The 7,250-nt window shown below is 41.9% G+C and overlaps 1 long non-coding RNA gene across 1 annotated transcript in view; it reads right to left on the reverse strand.

Moving 5' to 3' along the window:
• Window positions 1-6,457, reverse strand: part of LOC104847808 — a 28,645-nt gene extending 22,188 nt beyond the window's left edge. The window contains exon 1 of the long non-coding RNA XR_776234.1: window positions 6,428-6,457. This is a non-coding gene — a long non-coding RNA (uncharacterized LOC104847808). The remainder of the gene's footprint in view (window positions 1-6,427) is intronic.
• Window positions 6,458-7,250: the final 793 nt, after the last annotated feature.

The following is a 7,250-nucleotide window of genomic DNA, read 5'->3' on the forward strand; positions in this document are numbered from 1 at the left end:
AAGTCTCAACAGTTTTAACCTTTTTAAAAGTTCAAATCTTTTTTTGAGACAGAAGCTAATTCTTAGCTGTAAACCTTTGTATAAAATAAAAAACAAATTACATAATTCCAAGGTATGATGGCACAAGATCACATCTTTATTTTTAAAAAAAGAGATGAATGTGAGAATAGAAAAGAATGAGACCAAAGCAAGGCCCAAACCCCAACAAGGCAAATATGTCCTGTACCTCCATGTCCAGCACCTGGGGCACAAAGTGGTAAGATGTGAGTTTGAGTCCTTGGGCAGTCCCACCCCTTTGGTCTTGTTGGTTGTAGCCCACATGGTCTCTTCTTGGGCTGACTTCATCCACTCCCTGCACCTTTCCTTAGGAGATGCTTTATGTTTGGGGCATCTTCAACTTCCTGGGATCTCTACTGTACCTTCAGCTTTATTTTTATAGCTTTATGAACTGCCCTCTCAGGGTCACTTTGCCTGGCAGTCCAAGCCTTTTTTTTTCAAAGACAAGTGGGAGCTTCACTGACCTCACAACTCTTGCTTTCTGCAGGCCAGTAAGATGAACATTATGTGGACAATGCCACAGTCTACCAAGCAGTAGCTAAGCCCCTTGAAACATGGCTGTGGTGGCCTCTGAGTTCCCAGCTGGCTGGGCACAGTAACATACTTTTTAGCCTGGAATCAGGGGGATATTGCCAATTTTTTAGATGCCTTTAAGGCATATTTTTTGTCCCTGAAGTACTTCTATTTTTAAAATGTCATCAGTCTCTTTAAGAACCATATTCATCACTTCTTTGGGGCTAAAGTTTGTTTGTAAATGTTTTGCTCTCTTTAAAAATAATCTTTAATACAAATCTTTCCAAAAGCACCTAGTGGTACCCACATCACAGGCTCACCTAGCTATTGGGCTGCATTGATATTTTTCTCTGCCAGACCAATTAGTCTACACAATAGTCCTCAAAGTCTTCAAACATGGGCAAAATTCAGACAAGTTCTTTGCCAGAAGGTTGGCATAAAACAAAAGGACATACATGGCCTTTTGTTCAACTACTAATGAAAACCTGTGCTTATCTAAAACTTCCTGATCCTGGTCTTTACTCTTTGCTTGTTTATCAGAATTCTAGTCTTCTGAGCTATGACCATTATTGCATATCAAATACTGATCACAACATTCTGGGCATCTCTAGCCTTCAGCTTCAATCCTTAAAAATATCTCCCACAAGTCAGTTTTAATGGCATTATAATCATAGAATTCAGTATCAACTTTTGTATTAGATTTTTGCCACCGAAACAAAATATCCAACACCCACAATTTAAAGGAATTTTCAGTTTGACTCATGATTTCAGGGGATTTAATCCATTGTTAGTTGGCTCCTAGCAGAAACATCAAGGCAGAAGAATATGGCAAATCAAAGATAGTTCATGGCAGCCAGGAAGCAGAGCAGAAGAACAGTACCTGAGAGGTAGAGACCAGGATCCAGACATGATACCCAATGTCTCCATGAACCACCCCAACACATGGAGAAGTGTGTTTTATTAATCCCCTAGGTGGCTCCCAAGCCAATCCAGTTGACACAATTCAGCTTAACTGTCATTCTACACATCTTTCTGGGGCTCTTTGTCATGTTCTCTGAATTACTACCTGTGCTCACTTATTTTCAGCTTGCAGAAAGTGTTTTAGTATTTCTGGTAAGGCACATTGACTAGCAAAAACTTCAGTGTTTATCATGTTTATCATGGTAAGTCAGTGTTTCACCTTCATTTTTAGAAGACAGCTCTGGTGGATAGAGGGCTCTTGGTTGCCTATCTTTTGAGACTTTCCACATTTTTACCAGAATTTATCAATTTATGAGTCCTTATATTTGTCCTACATAAAAGCTCATTAGTCTTCCTGGACATGTAAGGTATTATTTTTCAATAAATTTTGAAAGTTTACTGCCATTACTTATTCTAGTGTTCTTTATGCTACTTTTCTTTCTCTTCTCACTGCTCCTATTCTGTAAATCTTGGTGTGGTGTCCTACATTCCTCTGTATCTTGGTTCACTGTTTTTAAATTCTCTTTTTTCTCTGTATTTCAAGTTGTATAATTCTTACCAATTCATATTCTAATTAGTTAATTCTTTCATCTGTCTATTTAAATCTACTTTTGAGTCCCTAGACTGACATCGTTGTTGTTGTTGCTGTTATTATACTTTTTAATTCAAAAATTTTCACTGGGTTCTTTTCGTAATTTCTATTTCTTTATTAGTACTTTCTATTTAGCAAAACACTGTCAACACACCACCATTTGCTTCTATAAATATGTTTTTCTTTTGTTCTGTGACTCTGCTTACTTATTTTTCTACAAATCTGACATTTGCTTAATTGATATCTGCTTAATTTAAACTCACAGGTGTTTTTCTCCCTATTATATGCTACCTAATTTCTGGGTTTTATGCATCCCTTTCAATTTTGTTGTTGTTGTTGCTGCTGTTGTAAATAGGACCTTTCAGGCTACATATTGTGGAAGCTGGATGCTATACTCAATACTTAGGGCTTGCTATTATTTACTTTTTTTTTAACTGGTTAGGTTAATTTCATAGTGTCTATTTCCCAGCTTAACCTCTGACATGGCTTCTCAGGGATGTGCGTCTTCCACTATACCCAGAGTAGCCCTTAGATGGCAGTGACTTTACTAGGTCTGACTTTCTCTTTTTTCCTGGCCACTCTTAGCTGTTAAACTCCATTAATTGCTGACTGGTTGCACTCTTGTTTTCAGAAATACCTTGCAGTTTAAATTGATCTATAAATTAATCAATGGTGCCTTTTTGAAAAGTCTATGATTTTGTTGCTACTGCAGGAAAGCTATTCCCAGTGCGGTATCCTTGCTCATCTACTCTAAACTACCCAGTTGGCAGCCTGGGCTATATCTTTATCATCTCCACAAATGTTCCCCTCAGCTTCACCAGACTCCACTGCTCTTGAGAGCATCCTAATGATTGAACTTCTCTGTGCTTGGCTGCAAATAGAGTCAGTTCCTTTTGGGAAAAAAAATCAGAAGTTTATCAGTTTTATAACCAGCTCACCCTCTACCTCACTGCAGGCAGACACTATGAGCCAGGACTTTGGAGTGAGGTGGAGACAAGGGCAAACTTCTTTCTAGGTACATCACTCTTCGCAGAGATATGTGGTCAGCAGTGGGCAGGGGAAAGAGTTTGGGGTCCTCCTGGTCTTCTGCATCTTGGCACTTCCACCCTACAAGCAGGAAGGCTCAGCTGGACAGAGCCACTTTCTCAGGGACAGGCTCAGGGCACAGCCTCTGTCTGATGGATGGGTCTGGGCAGAAGGAGGGAATCCCTGTCCTTACCACCCTGTCTACCATGAACTATTTGTCCTCTATGATGCCCCTCGGCCATGCTACCTTGCCTTGGAGCCAACCATGAACTGAAACTTTTATGAACTGTGAACCACAATAAACCTTTCCTCTCTTGACTTGGGTGTCAAGTATTTTGTCTTGGCAATAAGAAAATTAACTAGACACTGAGTTAGTGCAGAGAGCTGGTGCAGCCAGCATTGTCTGGGATACTGCTACGGGAAGGGGCCATCTGGTTAGTAGCACCAGCCCATGTCTGTGGTATACACACTCCCACCCCTATCAATCCCAGGTGACTCATCAAAGGCAGTGAACACAGAGCTGGGAGGAGATACACAGAGGCAGCTGCTAGCAAAGCCAGCTCACAGCCCACCAGGTTCAGCCAGGCTCCTAACCGAGGCTCTTTGCTGAGCAGGACAAGATACTCCCATGGTAGGCATGGCCTCCTTCCATTCTCTAATGCAGACAGCCAGCCATTTCAGTAAATGATAAAAATATGCTTCTTTTCACAGCAGGTGAACCCAGGAAGGAAATAGAAACACAGGTGTAGCTAACCCATGTCACTAGCAGAGGAGATCAAATCAGACCAGGAAAGGGCTTTGCTTTTCATCAATACAGAGTTGAAAACACAAGTCAAGGACCTCTACATGCCCAGATGCAAAGCAAAAACAGCAAATGAGACTTGGTGTGGTAAACTAAGACCAATACCAAATGTGAGGGCAATATTACTTCTTGAAGGTGCTTTGTGCAATGTGGCACTAAAAAGAGCCATTTCCTAATTTACTATCACTTTGCTTTCAGGAATTTTATCCATCCCTATTTAATGCATATTTCTGTACTGGAGAACATCTGCCTGGTGACGTGTTCTGTCATTTTCCAGGTAATGGTGGCATATACCTGTGATTTAAATTTTTCATCACTGTAGCAAGTGCTTGAGACAATCACCTTTTGGAGGGAAAAGTTATTCCAGCTCAAAGGTTTGGAAGGTCCAGTTTGTGTGTGGTTGGCTCATTGCTTCTGGGCTGTGGGGTGCAGCACATTATGGCAGGGAGCCTATGGGGTTAAAAAAGCTGCTCAATTCACAGCAGCCTGGAAGCAAAAGTGCTAGAGAGGAAGCAGTCAGGGTCCCCAACCTCTCTAAGCATGTGCTCTTAAAGAATGGAGCACTGCATATAGACCACACCTCCTAGAGATCCCACCTCCTCCCAGCAGGGCCAAGATTTGAACCAATCTGCTAACACAGAGCCTTGGGGAACATCCATGCCCCAACCTTCAACCATCACAAAACACTACAAGTTCACTCTTTAAACAAGTGGCTCACAAATGAAGTCTTTCTTCGTTTTTCCAAAACTGATTGGCATAGAACAGATCATTTTTGAAATAGAACAAGGTGAGCCATGTTCCTGAAATATGGCTACAGACCTTGAAAATTTCATTTTATCTTTCTTTTAAAAACCACATCCTGATGCTTTTGATGACACAGAAATGAAAAAAATATCATCTTGCAGTCCTTTGCTGAAAGGGAAAGCAAAGACTGCTTTCTAGGACCTTTGCCATAGAGATGGACCTGTAGGTTTATGTGCAAAATGCATCCTTCCTCTCCTATTTCAGCCTCCTCTCTCCCCCTCAGACTCCCTGGTGAACTCAGTTAAGTCTTCCCTCTTATCTGCTATTTTCTCACTTCTTTCCCAATCATTGAACATTTCTCACCTCTGTAGGGGAAGAGGCAAAATGACAGATATCTGGTTAGATATTTTCCATTCCAACTTCACAGTTGTTTAAAAAACCCAGAGATAAAAGTGGTTGTCATTTAGTTCAGAGAAAGGAAGACTAGGCCTCAGCACACCACGTACTTTAAAGGATAGATTTCCACTTAAATAGAGCATTCAGTGAATTATCCTGACTTTATGAACTTCTCAAAAAAATGACTTGCATAAAGGGTAAGAATAGCGTCTCATGCTCCAGGCTTTTACATCAATGGGAACACTCTAAATTTCCTATTGGCACATTTGAGAAAAAAAAAAAGAAGAAGAAGAAACCAACCAGCCATGAAAATACATCTCAGCATTTCTTCCTGGTTCCATGCCTCCAGGTATTAAAGGCTATTTCTGTACATCTCTGGCTTCATTAAGAAACTTCTCTACAGGACTCTTTTGGATCTAGTAAAATCTTGCTGTTCAGAGCGTGACCAGGGGAGTACAAGAAGGGTGTAAAAGGCTTAAATAGCCTGTCTGTGCTTAAGAAGAGCTCAAGCAGGAGGATTTGCACCCCATTAAAAGCACCAGGGATGATCCAGAAAGAGGGGAGTTCTCACTAATGACACAGAGGCTTCCACTGGGGACACTGGGGAACAGAAATTCTTCTGGTCCTTAGCTGCCCTGTGCCCCTTTGTGGAAAGATGACTCTGTAGCTTTGTCTATACTTCATTTACCTGATTAAAGTTTGACAGGAATCAGCTAAGGCAACTTCCAGGCTACTCACAAAGCAATATCACCAGGGCTTTCTTTCCACCAAGTCTGTGCTGTGCCCTCTTCTCACTCCTATGGCCAAGTGTCTTCCTGTAACTCAGTGCCAGCTGTGGGACCCCCATGCCAGCTGCTTCTCTGGGCATAGAGTGGCCTCTGAGACTCAGCAGCAGTTTCTACCCCAGTGGACAACATGGAATGTTAACTATTCAGAACATGAGTGTTTCCATTTACTTAAGTTTAAATAAATGGTGATAGCCACACCCGCAAAGGAAAGGACAGCAGAGTCCAAGTGGTAAAGTCCATGCCACTAACCCAGAAATTGCAGTAACCTCCTATAAGATCCAACCATCACAGGAATCAGGAGAGGGATGTAGCCAAATCTCAGTAGCTAGCGTGGTCTCATCACATCCATGTGGAAAGTGGTCTGTGCAAGACTCAGCTGCCCCCAGTCCTCTGTCTTTCCTCTCTCTCCTGCAGACATCTCCCTGTCCCTGTCCAGCGCTCTAGAGCTCCTTCCCATCAGGCAGCCCAGAGTCACCAGTTTATGAGTCTCCAACAAGAGACAGTCAAGTCTTCAAAGTCAGCTAGTCAAAATTCTATCCAAACACGTACCTCAGTGTAGATCTGAAGAGACCTCTCCTCCAGATAAGAAAGTGACTGTCACAAAACTCAAGGAGTTACATGCCAGAGAGAGGCACTGTGATCTCAGAGGAAGAAATGAGGTAATGCAGGCTGCTTAGAGACAGGCTCACAGAGTGGGGAGAGGGAGCAAGAGGAGAACTTGGAAATCTGAGGTAAGGCTTCAGAAAATGTCTTCTCATGATATGCAAGTTAGATTCTATTTTGTTAAATTTTAAAACCTTAAATTGTGATTCTCACATAGAATGATGTATTTGAAAGGTTGTAATTCAGTGACAAGGAAACTCTGAAAGTTCCTTCCTGATCTAAAATGTGAGTAAACTTGTGGAAAGACTTCCAAAGTAGGAGAATGGAATTTGGGCTGTAAAGGAAGGAAAAATAAGTTTCCCTCTGCTTTCTAAATTCTGCAATGCCCTGTAACCAGAGAAGAGAAAAGAAGCAGAATTTTATTAACACATATACTTCATACACACAGGGCAGGAAACTCAAGGGAAAAAATTCTCTCAAAGAAGTGGCTCAAAACTCTGCCTCATGTGGCTTTGCTAACAAACAACACAGGTGACAGACAAGGCCACAGATAACAGGAAAAGAAACCCATTGGAAACCAGGGTAGACAAAGGGCAGCTGGTGAAAGGGGTTATGTGGACTCCTCTGGGACTGTTCCAGGGCTCCTATGGGTCTCAGGCTGACACCAGTACAGTAATCAACTTTGACCCTTGCTGAAGGGAGCAGAGGAGGAACACCTTTTGAAATGAAGCCCTGCTTTTAGGCAAATAGGCAGACAGTATGTCTAGTG

This window comes from Fukomys damarensis, unplaced genomic scaffold (genome assembly GCF_012274545.1).
Source record: "Fukomys damarensis isolate Sample0158 unplaced genomic scaffold, DMR_v1.0_HiC HiC_scaffold_9, whole genome shotgun sequence".
NCBI classification, from domain to species: domain Eukaryota; kingdom Metazoa; phylum Chordata; class Mammalia; order Rodentia; family Bathyergidae; genus Fukomys; species Fukomys damarensis.